This window comes from Podarcis erhardii (genome assembly GCF_964252035.2).
Source record: "Podarcis erhardii genome assembly, chromosome: 1".
In the NCBI taxonomy this organism is placed as follows: Eukaryota; Metazoa; Chordata; class Lepidosauria; order Squamata; family Lacertidae; genus Podarcis; species Podarcis erhardii.
The window spans coordinates 131,115,971-131,136,527 of NC_138497.1; the positions used below are offsets into that span (position 1 = coordinate 131,115,971).

General features: G+C 42.5%; 1 protein-coding gene and 1 long non-coding RNA gene across 3 annotated transcripts in view; both read left to right on the forward strand.

Moving 5' to 3' along the window:
• PARD3B (par-3 family cell polarity regulator beta) overlaps nucleotides 1-20,557 on the forward strand; it is a 636,273-nt gene that overhangs the window by 309,097 nt on the left and 306,619 nt on the right. The gene's annotated exons all lie outside the window — the stretch shown is intronic.
• LOC309335834 lies at nucleotides 3,714-8,907 on the forward strand. The gene is made up of 3 exons (XR_014153762.1): nucleotides 3,714-3,974; nucleotides 5,908-6,021; nucleotides 8,369-8,907. It is a non-coding gene; the product is annotated as an uncharacterized lncRNA (long non-coding RNA).

The following is a 20,557-nucleotide window of genomic DNA, read 5'->3' on the forward strand; positions in this document are numbered from 1 at the left end:
ATTTAACTTCTTTGTGGTATGCAACAGTGTTTTCCCCCCTTACAGTGGTACCTTGGGTTACATATGCTTCAGGTTACATACGCTTCAGGTTACAGACTCCGCTAACCCAGAAATAGTGCTTCAGGTTAAGAACTTTGCTTCAGGATAAGAACAGAAATTGTGCTCCGGTGGCGCAGCGGCAGCAGGAGGCCCCATTAGCTAAAGTGGTGCTTCAGGTTAAGAACAGTTTCAGGTTAAGAACGGACCTCCGGAACAAATTAAGTACTTAACCCGAGGTACCACTGTATTCCCTTTGTAAGAGAACCACCCAAGGTGGTGTTATATGTGAGGCATTCTTTAGTAGAACAAAGGATGGTACTTTTCCTGTTTTATTTGCAGAACATCACATCTGAAAATCCACATACTACATTGGTTTGTAAGATCTGCAAACCAGAGGGGTCATGGGTCATCATGTTTACATGGCAGAGTATACGGTACCTGAACAGGAATAGGTAGAAGAGCAGCAGAAATTAACAGTAACAACAAAAACACAAATTCCAGGATGGCAAATGACTCTGAAAAATTTGGCTTTAGGACCACGTGCATGCATTATCTTTAATAGAGAATTCATTTTAATTTAAGATTGAATTTTCAAGCATTTTTGCATTACTTAGAAGGCTGAAATTTCACAGATAACCATTTTAATTTTAAAAATCATTAAAACAATCTTTAGGTTGATAAGAGCCACACATTCTTTGTTGACATCAAACATTATTAATCAAATACTTTGTTCCAGATAAAAAATTGGGGATATACCGTTCAGCATGCTCCAGTCAGCAAGATTAGTGCTACCAATGTGTAACGATAAGGAACCCCACTGCAGTGACACATTAATATAAATACAACTGACTACTGTCAACTGTATATGTTTAATGTGCAGTTAGGGAACTGTGTGTTTTTCTTATAGAACGTAAGAAAGAAGAAGCAAGGTTCAAGTGGTGTTCAAAACACACTTATCCCAGCTGTGCGACAAATAGTGTCCAAGTACCGTATTTTAGGAGCCAAGTAGATTGCACTTAAAAGTCTGTTCAACTGAAGTTACTACAAGGAGTTGCCTCCAACTGAATTGCAGGCCGGCACTCACACATCCATCTGAATTACTATACTTATCTCAACAATTCAAGTTCAGGCTGGATTGAGTGCATATCTATAGGAATTTAATTTTACATCAGATCAGCTGCTTACTTTCACCTTTAAAAGGGGCACATCTCAGCTGACTGGAAGAAGAAAGGGACATGCTTGAGGAATCCCACACATCAAAAAGAGAAATTGTTCTCCATGAAATATTTAAGCCTCAGACATCACACCGAACAATAAACTGTAAAGAAACTCATTATACTGGAAGTGTGAGACTCGGATAAGCCTCCTCAAAAAGTAAGTACTCCAAGATTATAAGGAAGGAAGTATACTTAAATGAGTTGGGTCAGCTATTTTTAGGCACAGAAGTTTCTAAGAGACACTTTTGCTGGAATGCTTAAAATGCCAACGTTGGATCCGAAATCTTTAAGCAGGAAAATATTCTAAGAGAGTAGAAAGCCATGGACCTCTAATGAAATATACAGAAGTGCTGATACACAATTTTGTGGACGCCAAGGGTTGCCAACTTTTTTGGAGCTGTGGGCACATTTGGAATTTCGAGAAAGTTCTGTGGGCACCAGTCACAAAATGGCTGCCACAGGGCTGCGGATAACACAAAATGGCTGCCACATTGAAAAGAGCATAAAGAATGACTGGACTACAAAATGGTGAGGTTGTGACTCCCATCGACGGAGAAGTCACCCACATCAGCCACCACATCAGTCCTCACATCAATTGAAATGTTGTCTTGTTTAAAAGGGCATGTAAAACACAGGAGAGACCAAGCTACCGCAAACACGAACTGAGCAGGAAGAGCGGCTTCTTGTGCATTTTGGATTTCTGATGGGATATATGCTGAGACCACAGACTAGGCACTTGCAGTTTTGTACCCAGCTCCTGTATTCAGAACGACAGTGAATATGAAAACGGAAGTTCACTGGGCTAACATCTGGACTGGTAGCCGCTAGATCTAGACATGACTTTGCCTAGTCCATTTTGAAAGCCTTCTGAGTAGTCGCTATCATTGGATAGTCTTCAAAAGTGCTCCATTTTTAGCTGCTTCACTTTGGCAGTCTTCTTCTTCTTTGGCGATCATTCGTAGCCAAGTAAGAATGTCTTCCATAAACATGATTTCAACAATGAGTCTGTAAGTGACTGTGGAGGCCAATTCTGGACCCACACGTCTTTCCACAGTGGGGACATTGATTTCCAGGTAGGAGTTGATCACTGTGTGGATTTGCCAAGTGTGCCTTCCTCTTAGCACATTTGTCCCTTAAGTTCTGAGTTCGAGTGTCTTCAAAGTCCATTACACCTTTGGTAAAGGCTGTTCTCCAACTGGAGCGCTCGCAGGCCAGTGTTTTCCAGTTGTCGGTGTTTATACTCATTTTTTTAAGATTTGCCTTGAGACAGTCTTTAAACCTCCTTTGTTGACCACCAGCATTACACTTTCCATTTTTAAGTTCGGAATAGAGAAGTTGCTTTGGAAGACGATAATCAGTCATCCGCACAGCATGACCAGTCCAACGAAATTGATGTTGAGGAATCACTGCTTCAACACTGGTGATCTTTGCTTCATCCAGTACACTGATATTAGTTTGCCTATCTTCCCAAGTGATGTGTAAGCTTTTTGGAGACACTGTTGATGGAAACTTTTGAGAAGTTGGAGATGGCATTTGTAAGTGGTCCATGTTTCACAAGCATACAGTAAGGCTGGTAGTACAATAGCTTTGTAAACAAGCATTTTGGTTTCCTTGCGAATGTCCCGGTCCTGAAACACTCTGCATTTCAGTCAGGAGAAAGCCACACTCGCAAAGCTCAGGCGATGCTGGATTTTGGCATCAATGTTGACCCTTGTGGAAAGATGTATTCTCATACAAAAAAAAGTTTATCACAAGAATGATGACTGAACAGAGTTGAAGATTTTCTTAGTCTCTTCAAGAGATTAAAAGCTCAACGTGGTGGTTATGACATGTCAGCACTAAGCCATCTTACATGTCGCATGTCTCGTTCGCAACTGTAACTGAGATATATGACTGCAGGAAGCCACAGCAGGGATTGCAAGCATATTCCATCCCATAATTAGAGTGCACCAGCTACCTGATGTCAGGTGTGCATGCAGGAGCCAGGCCCTGTGACCGATTGGACTTTGCAGGACTGGGGCCTTCCTGAGTTTGTTCTGAAGAGACAAGGTGTGGCTGCACAGGTGAGGCCGATTGGTAACTCACAGCACCTGGTGGCAAGAGCCGGGAAGGGATATAAGGTCAGCATTTCCCTTCGGCTTTTTGCCACAGCAACATGTTCCCTACCTTGCTGTGTTTGACTTCTTGATCCTTGGACCCCTGGCTTTGTGACTCCTTGCTTCTTGGACCCCTGGCTTTGTGACTCCTTGCTTCTTGATTCTCAGACCCTTGACTTTGTGACTCCTTGCTTCCGGACCCTTGGACACTTGGCTTCCTGACTCCTGGCTTCTGGACCCCCATTCCTGCTCCCACCCCGCCATCTGGTCCTGGCGTCGCCTGCCGGGACTTTGATTGCCCGTGAACCGGACTGTGACACCTGAGTTGTTTCCTTTAAGGTTTAGTAGAACATGCTCCATATGGGAATTGAGAATGGTCAGTAACAATTTTCGCCATTCTGGAACCTTCATCAGTTTTCTTTCACCCCCCCCCTTGTCTTGATGGACCACATCAAAATAATCATGACCACAGATAAGCCATTTGAGCTTTGAGGATGGACCACTTGCCAACCATCTGTCCGTTGGAATGCTGCCTTGGAGTTCTTAATGTCTGCCAAGAATTTAAGTTGATGGTTATCTAGCACTGCCTTCAGGCAAAATATCGTCTCAGAATTTCGTTGTGGTCAGTCTCTGAAAGAAATCACATCCTTCCTCAAGTCTTACAAGATGTTGGTGGATGATATCCCATATCCTTAAATAAGCTTTCTCCTCCTATCTGCAGAGAGCTAAGACATTCTGGAAGCGGGGGGAGGGGACACAAAATATCTGAAGCCTTTTTGGCTAGGTATGAAGCATATGAATGTTTAAGTCTTAGAAGACCATACATTTACCAAAATAAGTAAGCCCCATTGAATACATTTGGCATATTTCAAAGGAGGCACTCTTAGTTTCTATGTGAAAATAGTAATCTGGTTTCAAGGCAATTTATGTGAAGCACTACCAAATCTATTTCCCAGCTACAACATTGCCTTTGTTTGCATTTACACAGAGGTGTACAACTACTAGACATCTGTAAGAGACACTAATCTAGAGGGACATAGTGTGGCCAGGGGCCACAATTTTGAGGGGTGTGAACCAGGGCCTCCCAGGCACCCCCAGCACAGCCCGGTCTTGTGCTCCTCTTTGCATGTGTCAGGGGGGTTTGCCCACCAAGGGCTGTATCGTCTGACTGCCCTCCCCTCATGGCAGGCTCCGTTCACTCGCTGCGTCCTGCCCTCCAGCGCGCAGGCACCCCTGGCATGCATGCCCCTGCCCTGGGAACAGCAACCCATGATATGGCACTGCTAATCTTTAACCAGTACATGTACTTGGCTGTTGTCAGGCTGTGATTTAGTCATAGATCACTAGTTTTATTCAGCTTCAAACCTTGATCCGTGTGAAAAGGGAGTACCTGGAAATATGTTAGAATAATAAAAATATTTTTTACATATTTATTTATACCCCACCTATCTGTGGTGTAGTGCCAGTGTGGTGTAGTGGTTAAGAGCGATAGACTCGTAATCTGGAGAACCGGGTTCGTGGTCTCTGCTCCTCCAGTGTGGTGTAGTGGTTAAGAGCGGTAGACTCGTAATCTGGGGAACCAGGTTCGCGTCTCTGCTCCACCAGTGTGGTGTAGTGGTTAAGAGCGGTAGACTCGTAATCTGGTGAACCAGGTTCGCTTCCCCGCTCCTCCACATGCAGCTGCTGGGTGACCTTGGGCTAGTCACACTTCTCTGAAGTCTCTCAGCCTTACTCACCTCACAGAGTGTTTGTTGTGGGTGAAAGGAGAATGTTAGCCGCTTTGAGACTCCTTCGGGTAGTGATAAAGCGGGATATCAAATCCACACTCTTCTTCTTCTTCTTCTATCTGGTATAGCACAGGCCCATTCCTATGGCTTAAGAGGCAAGTAATCAGTCATCCCATTTTTTGGAAGTACAGTGGTGCCCCGCAAGACGAATGCCTTACAAGACGGAAAACCCGCTAGACGAAAGGGTTTTCCGTTTTGGAGGTGCTTCGCAAAACGAATTTCCTATGGGCTTGCTTTGCAAGACGAAAATGTCTTGCGAGTTCCTGTGGGTTTTTTCCCCTCCCCCCCCTTTTCTAAGCCGCCAAGCCGCTTATCAGCTGATCCGCTAAGCCGCTAAGCCACTTATCAGCTGATCCGCTAAGCCGCTAATAGCGCTAATCTGCTAAGCCGCTAATGGGCTTGCTTCACAAGACGAAAAAACCGCAAGACGAAGAGACTCACGGAACGGATTCTTTTCGTCTTGCGAGGCACCACTGTAAAACTGAGGCGGAATTGTGGTGGCTTGTTAAAGGTCAGTCATTGAACCCTTTCCTGTACTAAAATCTGAATGCAAATCCACCACTCTTGTGTGCTAGACAACGCTGCTTGTCTCACCAGTCAAATTGGAAAAAAGGGAAAATACTTTTCTACTCCATGTTCCTACTTGAAGGCCTAGAGATAATATCAGTCCACAGGAGCTTATTCAAGTTCATGGGGAAAGCACTGTGTGTTTCTATTTTCCCTCTCCAACTGAATTTTATTCTGCTTGCCATTGCCACCACCTCTCAGTTCCCTTTCCCTTGAATGTACACGGTTGCTTCTGTGGAAAAGAAAATGACCCTTCATGTTAGGAGACTGCAATAATATCATGGACAACCAAACATCTCAGTTTAGTTTCACAAGGTGAGACAAAAAATTCGTAACATGAATATTTATCATTCCTTAAGCGTTCCTTCAGGACGGAAGGGAAAGATGTAAACTGAATAAATAAATAACTAAGGAGAAAAAAATTAAGTAATGCTTATTAAACATGGTGAGATTTCGAAGAAGTAAATGCACTTTGCAACATTTAGTCACTGATGCAATTGGGACGGGTAACTGAGGGGGCCCAACGCCATTCTTCATTGACTAGGTTTGGGGGAGTAGCAAACTGTTTAAAATACTGTAGTTTTCCATGTAGAAGACTCTTTTTTTTCTTTAAAAATTATGCGAAAAAGTGGGGGCCGTCTTATACCTGGATAGCGCATGGGGTGGACATTTGATTGGTTGCTGCCGCGGCTGTCAGCAGCTATTTGGCATGTCATTGGTTGCTGCGTCAATGGCTGGTGTTGATTGGCTGATGCTGTGGCAATTGGGCAGGCGATTGTCAGCTTCTGCCAGTGAGGGGACAGATGAGAGGCGTGCAACTGAGCGATTCTCGGCAATTGCAAAAAGCTCATCAACTCTGAGCAATCCTCTGCAAAAAAAAAAAAAAAAAAAAAAAAGCTCAACAAGTCTGTGCCATCTCTCCCCATTTTCTTAAATTTGAGTCCCTCAAAATAGGGGGCGTCTCATAGACGGAAAAGTATGGTAATATTTCATTATATATATTTTCGTAATTTTTTTTGAGCGGGAAGTTTTAGGTTTATCTTTCCCCCCCCCCAATAATATTTATTATTTTCTATACATAAACATAACAGAAGAAAGAGCCAACAATAATAAAGTAAAAAGAATGAAACGGAAAAAGAATAAAGAAAAAAAGAACATATAACATAAAATACATCAAATCACCACATAAACAAAAACTTAATTAATTAATCAAAATCCATCTTCATAAACATATTCCTTGACTTCCTCAAATCTCTTCCATCTGAGTTTCTTAGTAATTATATATAACAGTTTCCAATATCATTATTTCATAAAACCATATCACAGTCATAGTCCTATTTCCTAACTTTTCTTATCGTACATTTTCTTATTTATTTAATCCCAATTTAATGCTAGGCCTAATTGATTCTTTCAAGTGATTACATATCTTTAATATTACAGTATTTATTCAAACAGTATAGTAGCAACACGAGTCAAAGCATGGTCCTAAGGAGTCTGGTCAGCAGTAATGGCAGAAAAACTTAACATGCCCCTCTTCTTTTTACATGGCATGGCAACCATTTATATCTTGCATGAGGCAGGAAGAGTAGACAAGGACCCCCAGCCCACAGTCTCCTGGTGGACTTTGGAGAGATCATCTTGATTAGGAGTATATTCTTGCATTCTATTTGTATGGCATGGCAATGTATTTTCCTTACTATCACGGTACAGTGGTACCTCGGGTTACATACGCTTCAGGTTACAGACTCCGCTAACCCAGAAATAGTACCTTGGGTTAAGAACTTTGCTTCAGGATGAGAACAGAAATTGTGCTCTGGTGATGCGGCAGCAGTGGGAGGCCCCATTAGCTAAAGTGGTGCTTCAGGTTAAGAACAGTTTCAGGTTAAGAACGGACCTCCGGAACAAATTAAGTACTTAACCCGAGGTACCACTGTATTCTGAATGCTCTAAGAATGGGTGACTTATGCAAAGGCTGTTAAGATGTTCATAGCAGTTCTCCTATATTATATATTGAAAGGAGAAATAAAAACATTTTAAAACAGGATGCTAGTCCTGATACTTAGTTCAAAAATATAGAAGAGACCGTATTTTGAAAAGATGAGTTAATGCAATTGAACAGATCTTGAAAAGGGTTAATCAAGGTATCTTTAAACTGTAGCATTGGTCAAAACTATAAAAAGCATAATATGATAATATGATGCTGAAGCACAATTCCATTGACTTCTTGTCATTAGTGATCTGAATTCTAATGTTCATGCCTCATAGTGGTTATAAAAACATTATTTATATGAATGCAGAGAATTTGTCCAAAGATAAAGCTTTCAACTACGTTAATGTGAACATAGCAGAATAAATGACACTGTTCGCCTGTGTATATTCTCTGAAAATTGAGGAATGTTGTTGTCCCAACAAATACATTAATTTATGGGTGTAATATCAAATTAAGTGATTTTGGATCTTTCCCTGGTATTTCTAGATACTTTATAAATATCCTGGAGCATAACTCACTACATCTGCGTTTGTCATTTTGAATTGATTGCTGGAACATTGCTACAGTATTTATGGCAAATGAATTTTAAGTCTTCTAGGTGGGAAGAGTGGGGAAAAGTTATTACACCATAGCTGCTTCTGATAAAATTATACCGGGCCTTTGTTCTGACAGCTTCAGCTCTCAAAAGATGAGGAATTTTGTTTGATCCGTGGAGAGACTGATAAGCAATTTCAGTTCAAAATGAGTCCCGGAAGCCATCTGACAAAGTTTTATATTTTGGGTTTGGCATTGCTCCCTTCAACTCCTCCAATGCTCAGAATGATGATAACAGGATAGTTTGGTACCTTATAAACTTGTGGTTCAGTCCTCCATCTTTACTTAGCACTGCGAGTTCATTAGGGTTTACTCCTAGGAGACTGGATATAGGATTGCAGCATGAGAGATTTGTTGTGGCGTAAGCTTTTTGTTAGATTCGAGTCTGCGAAAGCTTGTGCCACACTACATGGGTTAGTCTTTAAGGCACCACGAGGTGCTGTTTTTCCTGCAACAAAACTAACACAGCCACCTCTCGAAGGAGGGGAATTAGTACCTGTAACAGTGAAACATTGCTTTGGTTGGAAATAATAAAAGCCCTTGATAGTATTACTGTGCACTGAGCTATATCGATCTTGGGGGGTAGAGTGATTAGAGGAAATTGGTAACCTTTCTAGAAGAGTTGGGGAATCTTAGGCCCTCCGTATGCCGTTGACCTCAATCTTCTAGCAGCTTCAACAGCAAGGCTTGATGTGAGTCGCAGTACATCATCTGGAGCCATAGTTCCCAACGTGGGGCACACGACGCACAGGGGGGCAATTTTTAAGGGGGGCAATTCGAGAATGAGTTATCAACAGTTAATGGACTTTTAGGCTTCCTCCATGTGATTAGTTTACTTTTTGAATAATAAGAATTATATGTCACCGGGGGAGGGGTGTCAGTATTTTTGTTGTTGTTTAGTCATTTAGTCGTGTCCGACTCTTCGTGACCAATTCTTTGGTGATCAGCCTTCTTTATGGTCCAGCTCTCACTTCCATTCATCACTACTGGGAAAACCATAGCTTAAACTATATGGACCTTTGTTGGCAAGGTGATGTCTCTGCTTTTTAAGATGCTGTCTAGGTTTGTCATTGCTTTCCTCTCAAGAAGCAGGCGTCTTTTAATTTCGTGGCTGCTGTCACCATCTGCAGTGATCATGGAGCCCAAGAAAGTAAAATCTCTCACTGCCTCCATTTCTTCCCCTTCTATTTGCCAGGAGGTAATGGGACCAGTTTTTTTGATGTTGAGTTTCAGACCAGACCAGAGCTTCAGGATTTTAGAGATGCTTAAGTGGGGCATGGCCAAAAAAAGTTTGGGAACCACTGGTCTATTCTAGAGGGCTGCAGGTTCCCCAGCCCTGCCCTATAGCCTTGAAGAAAGTAAGATTTAGGGATTTTTGGTGGGGGGTTTTAGGTGCATTCTTCAAATAAACATTGGTGGGAATTTGCTTATTGTTTAATTCTACAGAGAGGGTCATATGTGCAGTTCTGGATGATTCTAATACAGTGGGACCTTGGTTTAAGAACAGCTTACTTTATGAACAAACTGGATTAAAAACGCTGCAAACCCGGAAGTAGGTGTTTTGGTCTGTGAACTTTGCCTTGGAATAAGAACTTGTTTCGCTTCCTATTGAGTGTGTTCCATTTGTAAATTGAGTCCCTTTCTGCTATGGGAAAGCACACCTTGGTTTAAGAACAGACTTCTGGAACGGATTAAGTTCCTAAACCAAGGTAAAGTGGTACCTCGGGTTAAGTACCACTTTGCTCCAGAGGTCCGTTCATAACCTGAAACTGTTCTTAACCTGAAGCACCACTTTAGCTAATGGGGCCTCCTGCTGCCCCCGCGCCACCGGAGCACAATTTCTGTTCTCATCCTGAAGCAAAGTTCTTAACCCGAGGTACTATTTCTGGGTTAGCAGAGTCTGTAACCTGAAGCGTATGTAACCTGAAGCATATGTAACCCGAGGTACCACTGTACCACTGTAGAAGTTGACAAAGCTAGCTTGCTTTCCAAACTGAAGTGTTGGGACTGGAAGGACATGGCTCTCTGATATAGCATCTTATCTTGTGTACAGGAGGTTCAGCTCCTGGGGTTCCCAGGGAAGACTGGGGAAAGCTCCCGCCCCAAATGCTGAAGAGCTGCTAACAGTCAGATCAGACAGTACTAAGCTAAATGGGCCAGAGTTCTGACTTGGTATAAGGCAGCTTCTCTGTTCCTATAAACACCTGTGCTTTCCTTCTATATATATAAAAATACAGTAATGAATCAATTCCATAGTAAATTATAAGGGAAATATTCCTCACCTCTCCATTCCAGCCCACCCACCCAAGAACTGGACGTAGTAGAGTTTCTTTTTTTCTTTTTTTAATAATGTTTATTCAGAATTCGAGAATTGCAAAAAGAAAAAAGAAAAATACAAAAAACAGAGAAAAATACAAAGATAAAATACAATCATTGAAAAAGAAAAAGAACAGATTAAACCTTTACTTAACTTTCTTCCTTTACTTATTTCCTTGACCTCCTCATACCTCCCATTTTTGTATTCTAGTTCAAATTGTTATTTCAGCAAATCCTTCCAACCTTGTTTTTAACTTAATAATTTATCTTAATATATTGTTATTTTACATTCTGTCTTTCATCAATTTCATCAATTCATTTTTACTTAATCCTTTATATCATTTCTACCAAAACCATATAATTTTCTTTTTCCAGCATCTTTCTAACAATCCTTAATTTTACAATATTTTTGAAGATATACTTAAAATTTTTTCCAATCTTCTTCCACCGACTCTTCTCCTTGGTCCCGGATTCTGCCAGTCATCTCAGCCAGTTCCATATATTCCATCACCTTCGTCTGCCATTCTTCCCGGGTGGGTAAATCTTGTGTCTTCCAATACTTTGCAATGAGTATTCTTGCTGCTGTTGTTGCGTACATAAAGAAAGTTCTATCCTCCCTTCGCACCAATTGGCCGACCATGCCCAGGAGAAAGGCCTCTGGTTTCTTCTGAAAGGTATATTTAAATACCTTTTTCATTTCATTATATATCGTCTCCCAGAAGACCTTAATCCTAGGGCATGTCCACCAAAGGTGAAAAAATGTGCCCTCAATCTCTTTACATTTCCAACATTTATTATCGGGCAAATGATAAATTTTTGCCAGCTTGACTGGGGTTAAGTACCACCTGTAGATCATTTTCATTATATTCTCTCTTAAGGCATTACAAGCCGTAAACGTAATACCTGTGGTGGACGTAGTAGAGTTTCTCGTTGATTCAAAAGACTCCTGTAGATGCATATATAATCATTAACACACTAGAGTTGATTTTTCAGCTGTCTGGTAGGATTATAGATTTTCTGCAGGTCCCTATAAAGCTCCACAGACTGCCACTGGAACTTCTTCCAGCTCTGATTTCCAGTTTTTTTCTGGTGCTACTGCCTATGCGCCTCCCAATATCACCATATATATTTTTCTGTTGTCATGGGACCAACGGCCCCAAGGGGTTTAAAAACGATTATTTTTAGAAAAAGCAAGCACAGGTTCTGAAGATGCTGGAAACTGTGCCAAATGCTAGATTCTTTGCTTACACAGCATCATTACAAAAATGTGGACTTAAAACAGCCATCTCTAGATGGGAAGCTGCTAAATCGAATTCTTTAGTAGGCAGCGTACAAATATCAACACATGCTTCCTCTTGAATTTTATCTGCTGTCTTGTACTCATTCTGATCATTTTCAGTAAAAGTGTTTGCGGCTGGCGTTGAGTGTTCTTAACATCGCTGAAAACTTCTTGGTTTGCTTAACATAGTTTGGATCCAGGGTAGGTGGTTTGTCTCTGTATAAATCCGATGAGAGATGAACCTCATTAGCAAAGAGAAGTCAGCCCTTCTTTTGCCTTCTTCCTCAAAATCTGCTTGCCGTGTCATCTTAGTGTGTGTGTGTGTGTGTGTGTGTGTGTGTGTGTGGAAGGGATGGCGATACGCAGTCCTGGATTTACGTATAAGCTAAACAAGTTATAGCTTAGGGGCCCACTCTCCTGGGAACCCCCCAAAAAATTAAAGAAAAAAAACACTGGCTGTACATTTCCAAAATATAAGATAAAAAACAAATAAAATAAAACCTACATACAGCAACAGTGTTTTGTGTTGTGTAGGCTCCTATGATGTAAGTAATGGGCCCCGCCTGCTAGCCTGTTCCCTAAAATATCACTGGTTTGCTCATTTCTATATATAGCGCAAGGGACGCGGGTGGTGCTGCGGTCTAAACGACAGAGCCTAGGGCTTGCCGATCAGAAGGTTGGCGGTTCAAATCCCCGTGACGGGATGAGCTCCCGTTGCTTGGTCCTGGCTCCTGCCCCCCTAGCAGTTCGAAAGCATGTCAAAATGCAAGTAGATAAATAGGTACCGCTCTGGCAGGAAGGTAAACAGCGTTTCCGTGCACTTCTCTGGTTCTCCAGAAGCGGCTTAGTCATGCTGGGCACATGACCCAGAAGCTGTCTGCGGACAAACGCCGGCTCCCTGGGCCTATATAGTGAGATAAGCATGCAACCCCAGAGTCGTCCACAACTGGACCTAATGGTCAGGGGTACCTTTACCTTTACTTTTATATATAGGGTGCCTACATTCTGCATGGACTGGTTGCATGGCAACGTGTGGAAATGGCTTTAGATACCTATTAGGTCCATAAATTACCATATAGCATATATTCAACACAAAAAAAAGCAACAATTTGTTGTTGACAAAGGGCAGCTGGACATATAAAGGGCCCCATTACCTTCAGTAGCTTAAGGCCTCCTCAAACCTAAATCTGGCCCTGGTCTTACGTACTAACTCTTATTCTCAGTTTTAGATGGGTGAAAATAGTGTAGCCGTTGATGTGATTAGGATGACTCCAGAAGATCTGACCTACCACACGATTTCAAGTTATTAGACTGAACTAAGGGAAGTGTTTTGATGGCTCCCAACAACCGTTCTTTATGAATCAGGCATGGGTGTATTACCATATTTTTCGCTCTATAAGACGCACCAGACCACAAGACGCACCTAGTTTTTGGAGGAGGAAAACAAGAAAAAAATATTCTGAATCTCAGAAGCCAGAACAGCAAGAGGGATCGCTGTGCAGTGAAATCAGCAATCCCTCTTGCTGTTCTGGCTTCTGGGATAGCTGCGCAGCCTGCATTCGCTCCATAAGACGCACACACATTTCCTCTTACTTTTTAGGAAGGAAAAAGTGAGTCTTATAGAGCAAAAAAATACAGTAAGTTATTTTAATGAACTCTACTGAGTCTTGGGTGTATTTATAACATACTCATGTACAAGTGAATCTCTTGACAACGTTAAAGACTCGGCTCTGACATCTAGTTTAATTGTCCCTTGGCTGGCAAATATTAGTGTCTCACCTGGTGTCAGACTGTGGGAACTCAGGCTATGCAAACTATCTGAATGATAAAGAGCAAGGAAAATAAACACAGGTACTTTATGTTCTCTTAATTCAGGTCCAAGTGGATTTGGATGAAGTGTTTATTTAGTTTGCCGGCTTCCTCAGATGCGCTGCCATATCGATTTCTTTTATTACTGGAAGCTATATAACCTGACCTCTCCCAGATCCAGTATTTTGAAAGCCGTAAATTTTAACTTTACTTGTGAGCAAGGGCTGAAACGCTGTGAAAGCCTTTTTATTAGTGGAGTCTTGCCTAGTTCTATGTTCTTGTGTCGCCCACGGCAACAATATTTAGAGCTTCTTAAATTAGAGTAAATGTTGGGCAGCTGCAGGAAGAAGTCTAATAAAGTGCGCTCGTAAACATCTCAAGTGTGCAATTGGACTGCGCACATCTCAATCGGACTGCGAGTCGGCAGGTGTACAAAAGATTTCCCCCTAATTCGATTTGGCTAGTTCTGCTTTATGCTTCTAGCCTTAACAGTTCCGACTGAGTGGCAGAATTGTGTTGGGTGTTTTGTTTTGTTTTAAGTGCGGCTTCAGACATGAAAATTGAATCCTCACGTAACCTCATCTCTTCCCCATCCCCCTTTACGTTAATTTTCCACATTGTGATAATATTTTAAATAATTCCTCCAAATAGAGCCCCAGGCAGTCTTTCTCCCACAGCCATTCATGTGTGGTTTGAAATAAATGTTTAAGTCCAATTTTCTGTGAAAATTGGCAGAGCACATTTGAACTTAATCAGTTGTGTGTTAAATAATGGATTTAGGGAGAGCAGATTTCCATAGCCAGCAAATAGCTCAATAAAACAAAACAAAAAAACAGGAATATTGAAATTGGAAATAATGTTTAAATAGTTGTTCCAGTACTGTACCTAAAAAGTTAATCCTTGCTTAAATTGGTAGTGTCACATATTGCGTGCAAACCTATGTAGAAGCCCCCAAGTCAGTCAAAAATATTATTCAAAAGTATCTAAAGTCTGTAAGATTTAATCTGAGTTTTGAGCATCATTGGCATAGTTCATTAGTAGAGAAAGGTGCGACTTGCTTTATGTAACAGGTATTCCCTTTGCCAGTCTAAAATGTAGGAAGTTGGCCTAGTTGTATTTTACTGTCAAGCAGCCATCATGTGGCTCTAGCCATGCTTCCTGGTTTCTAAATGCAGTCAGCAACCATGTTGCTGGGGGGGGGTGGCGTTCCCAGCCCACACATGCATTGGCGGAGCACATATAAACACACCCCAGTCTGCTCCATCCCAGTTCTGCCCTTTGGGGGGCCATGTTTAGTGATGCTTTTGGTCGTTTCCGGGTTTGACACAATGTCTTTTGGATGTGTGTTAAACAGTTGTCGCCTGTACCATTGTAATAGCTGTGATTATCCATTAGATGCAGGTTAGCAAGTTGTCTTTGATGTTAATCCAGCCTTAAAAATGGCGGCATTCAGAAGTCAATTGCTGAAACCGTTCAGTCCCCTGTTTGAGACTTCAGAGTTACTGTATTTTTTGCTCTATAAGACTCACTTTTCCCTCCTAAAAAGTAAGGGGAAATGTGTGTGTGTGTGTTATGGAGCGAATGCAGGCTGCACAGCTATCCCTGAAGCCAGAACAGCTGTGCAGTGATCCCTCTTGCTGTTCTGGCTTCTGAGATTCAGAATATTTTTTTCCTTGTTTTCCTCCTCCAAAAACTAGGTGCGTCTTATGGTCTAGTCCCAACCTTGGGCCTCCAGCTGTTTTTGAACTACAATTCCCATCATCCCTGACCACTGGTCTTGCTAGCTAGGGATGATGGGAGTTGTAGTCCAAAAACAGCTGGAGGCCCAAGGTTGGGAAACACTGATCTGGTGCATCTTATAGAGCGAAAAATACGACCATACAGTGCTTAGACAAAAATACTTTGCAGGGAGGCTTGGACAAGAATTGCTGCTATCGGAAATATTATTAAGGGCCTTTCCGCACTTACCATTTATGGTGGAATAGTTGCTGGGTTTGGGGGCTTGGCTTGAATTTTTTGGCATGTTGCCACACAATGTCATCATTCAGCTAGTATTCCAGAATAACATACTCAAATGCCCAGAATAGACCCTCAATATTTTCAGTTTTGTGGCATGTATACAAGCATCGAGAAATTGTGTGAGAACGCTCTTCAAGCTTTCACAATTACATAAGCTAACGAGAAATATCTAAAAAGCATTTTTTAAAAAAAAAATAACGTGTGGTGGAGGATAACTTGTGTGCATATTTAGCAGAGAGTTGAAGAATCTGAACACATTTTAACCTGGCTTCAGTTTGAATGTAGTTATTTTCTTGCACTTTTAACACAGTTGCAGTTTGGATGTCATTAGCAATTGTTTGGTGACAGACAATTATAACTGTTGAGATATTTCAAGTGCCATAAAAAGAATCATCATCATCATCATCATCATCATCATCATCATCTACCAATAATTGGTGGGAGAACATGGTTGCCATCAGTACATTTTCTCCTCTGGGTTCTCAGCTGAGTAGAGAGGAATTTTCCTGGTCTTTCACAGTCACAAGTAATCGCTGTTCATGAATGAAATTAGGATGGTGATAGAAACTGAAATGTAGCCATTATATGTAGGCAGGTGGTAGAAACAATTTAAATATTAGTAAATCTCAGATCTGTAATGAGAGGTTTTAATCAAAGAATTTATCAAGTTCCCCATTTTGTGAATTTTGATTCTTGTGATTTATTTATTTTATCGCAGGCATAAGATTACCCAGACACCTTTTCTTTCTGTTTCCAATTTAGGACCCTTTGCTTACGGCAAAAGACTAACTAAAAGATAATCGTTATCGCTAATTTCTGAGCATAAGAGGTTTAGCATATTTCTTTGCTTTTTATCAAGCCCCTCATAATTCTCTCCATGTTTTCTAAATGAGCCAGTGTTGAAAAGGCCACAACATTAGGAGTGTTTCTGATAGCTATTCAGCTGAAGAGCGCAAATTAAACAGTATGATGAATATTGAAATCCTCTCCGTTGAAGATAACTTTTAGTATCTCTGTAGAGATCATGCCTGAAAATGTATATGAGTAATTGACGGGGTGGAACAGGAGGAGGCACAGTCTTGAAAAGATTTTATAAAACATTATGTTCATTTATAAAATATAGCTAATATTGCATCAAAGTGTGAGTATTCCACTGGTTTCTTCCTATGACTGGGGAGAGCATAACAACTTGGGTGAAGGAATTGAGGGGATACTCATCAAATTTGCAGATGACACCAAACTGGCAGGAGTAGCTAATGCCATAGAAGACAGAATTGGGATTCAAGATACAGTGGTGCCCCGCAAGACGAACGCCTCGCAAGACGGAAAACCCGCTAGACGAAAGGGTTTTCCGTTTTGGAGGCGCTTCGCAAAACGAATTTCCCTATGGGCTTGCTTCGCAAGACGAAAATGTCTTGCAAGTTCCTGCGGGGTTTTTCCCCTTTTTCCCCCTTTTCCTAAGCCCTAAGCCGCTTATCAGCTGATCCGCTAAAAGCCGCTAAACCGCTAATAGCGCTAATCCGCTAAGCTGTCAGTGGGCTTGCTTCGCAAGATGAAAAAACCGCTATACGAAGAGCCTCACAGAACGGATTAATTTCGTCTTGCGAGGCACCACTGTAATCTTTAACAAATTGGAGAACTGGGCCAGAAATCACAAAATGGATTTCAAGTTTAATCTAGTTCCCTTCAGCTTCATGCTGCACATGTTGCAGTGGGGGCAACCATGTAGATGGCCACAAATCTGATTGGGTACCCCTCAGTCATTGGGGAGAATTTGGTGTAGCAATTTTATGAGTGACTGTTGAGGGGCTATTTATTCCCTGCGCGCAGCATTGAGCTTCCTCTTTTCGCTGCACGCACTGGATCACCCAACCTCACTATATTTAGGGTTGTTTGCATTGACCTTGCTATGCCTGTCATGGGTGTTATGTACTGAAGTTCTCACCCTGGGCCAGCAGGGGGATACTGTAGATAGTTATGCAAAGAAGGGATCAAAAGTGACGTTCAGTGATTGGATAGTTTTAGAAAATTGTTACAGTTACATTGTACTGGAGCTCTATATAAGCAGGCTGACAGAACCCTTCAGTTCAGTTCTGTCCTGGCCTGTGAATAAACAAGAGCTGTTTGAAGAATTGCTGTGGCATCTGATATGTTCACCCACAACTTAACAATGGGGTCGTCTGCTTTTGGGGCAGGGGCCTGCTAGGAATTTTGCCATTTGGCTGATTGGCTGGTGCCATTTGGTTTTTGCCTACTGCGTAGCAAATCGTCACAACTTGTAAGGTTGCGGTTAGGCATTGGTTTATGGTTTGGTTGGTTGAGGGGCATGGATTGGCTGTGCCTGACCCTCCAATGTTGCTGCTGCAAGGGAATTCCGTTAAAGGAATCCAGGGGCTCGCCATGCTCTTGTCCGAACCCCTGTCAAGGGACCTGGACCACGCAAGAGCCCCTGGGAGCATTTGGGGAGAGGTGAGAGCCTGGCACCCAGCTCTACGCTCTCCCCAAAAATGTTTTCCCTTACTGACTTTTGCAGGCTTGCGGATGTCAGTTCTGTTCCTACCTCTAGGCGGGAACAGATAGTCGCGAACCAATGCCTAAGCAACCACTCACATGCTGTAATCAATAAAGTTGTGGCCAAAATTTATGCGAAAAACCTTAAACAAAAAATCTGTGAATTGTGTCTTTATTTGAGGGTGGCTATGGGGTCCTCTACACGCAAGTAAAAAAAGAAAATAGACTACCTCTGACTACAAAGCTGCTTTATATATGAAGGAAGCAGACATGTGCCTAACTAAATGCGTAGGTGCTCTGATCATGTCTAGTTTGGCAAACACACTACTTTTTTTTTTTTTTTTAATGAAACCTATGTATTAATCCAACTTTCTCTCTTTCTTCTGAAATGGCTGTAATCTCATTATATCCTTTTAACATTTAGATAGTTGAATAACCTGTCTTATACAAATTTCGTTCCTCTGAACGGACTCCCAGAAGCACCTTTTCCTTGCTGGAGTACACAAAGAAATTACCATATAAGATAAATTAAAATGTCAGTATTTGAAGCACTTGCTAATTTTCTGGCTCTGTTTAGTTTCTCAGTCATTAACCCCACCACTTCAGCTTCCCTCTGGCCTTATGTTTCAGATAGCATTATCTGCCCTTCTGATATTCTGGTCGGCCTCGTGTAGGCTGGGCAGTTGGGAGACAGAGCTCTGCCTGATTTCTGCTGGAATCCAAGGCTGTGGCTATGGGAGTAGCAAGACCCTCCTGGGGTGATAATGCTGTGAAGCCCTCCATCGTAGGCTCAGGTAGTAAAGGTAAAGGTAAAGGTACCCCTGCCCGTACGGGCCAGTCTTGACAGACTCTGGGGTTGTGCGCCCATCTCACTCAAGAGGCCGGGGGCCAGCGCTGTCCGGAGACACTTCTGGGTCACGTGGCCAGCGTGACAAAGCTGCATCTGGCGAGCCAGCGCAGCACACGGAAACGCCGCTTACCTTCCCACCAGTAAGTGGTCCCTATTTATCTACTTGCACCCGGGGGTGCTTTCGAACTGCTAGGTTGGCAGGCGCTGGGACCGAGCAGCGGGAGCGCACCCCGCCGCGGGGATTCGAACCACCAACCTTTCGATCGGCAAGCCCTAGGCGCTGAGGCTTTTACCCACAGCGCCACCCGCGTCCCTAGGCTCAGGTAGTACAGATGTGTAAATAAACAAGGAAGCAGTTAGCAGCCAACAACAATTCAACTGATTGCAGTTTCTGGGAGCTTGTAACCAGGAGCTTATGACAAGAACTTGTAAACAGAGGCATTTCCAAGGGCATTTTGAGAGGGAGTTCTGCTTCTCAGTGTACGTAGGACCAAGAGACACTGAAGGCGAGGGAGCCACTACAGTGACCTATGGCACCTATGCTATGTTCGTCTTCCAGAAAGGGAGAGGAGTAGCATCATATGTAAGGGATGTGCACACTTGTAAAGAGATCCATGACCTGGAACATAGAAGGCAGATGGGCAGTTTATGGGTAAAAATTGTAGGAGAGGGAAACAGCCATGACCTTGCCAACAGCCATGAGTGTCTGTTGTAGACTTCCAAGCCAGGCTGAAGAAAGGTACTAGAACAGATAATTCAACAGTTGGTCTGCAAGCACTTAGAAAGGATGCTGTGATTACTAAGGCCCAGCATGAGTTTTTCAAAAATAAATCATGCCAAACGAATCTAATTTCTTTTTTTGGTCGGCGGTTCGAATCCCCGTGACGGGGTGAGCTCCCGTTGCTCGGTCCCTGCTCCTGCCAACCTAGCAGTTCAAAAGCACGTCAAAGTGCAAGTAGATAAATATGTACCGCTCCAGCGGGAAGGTGAACAGTGTTTCCGTGCGCTGCTCTGGTTTGCCAGAAGCGGCTTAGTCATGCTGGCCACATGACCTGGAAGCTGTACACCAGCTCCCTCGGCCAGTAAAGCGAGATGAGCACCGCAACCCCAGAGTCAGTCACAACTGGACCTAATGGTCAGGGGTCCCTTTACCTTTACAAGTTTGGTGGATCAGAGGAATGCCGTGGACATAGTGTACCTTGATTTCAGTAAGGCTTTTGACAAAGTCCCTCATCATATTATTGCAGAGAACCTGGTAAAATGTGGATGAGATAACTGGATTTGTAGCCGGTTAGCTGACTGAACCCAAACAGTACTCCTTAATTGTTCCTTGTCATTCTAGAAAAAAAGTGACAAGTGAGATGTTGCAGGGTTCTGTCTTGGGCTGGCTGTTGTTCAGCATCGTCATAAATGACATGGGCGAAGGAATTGAGGGCTCATCAAATTTGCAGATGACACCAAACTGGGAGGGGTAGCTAATGAT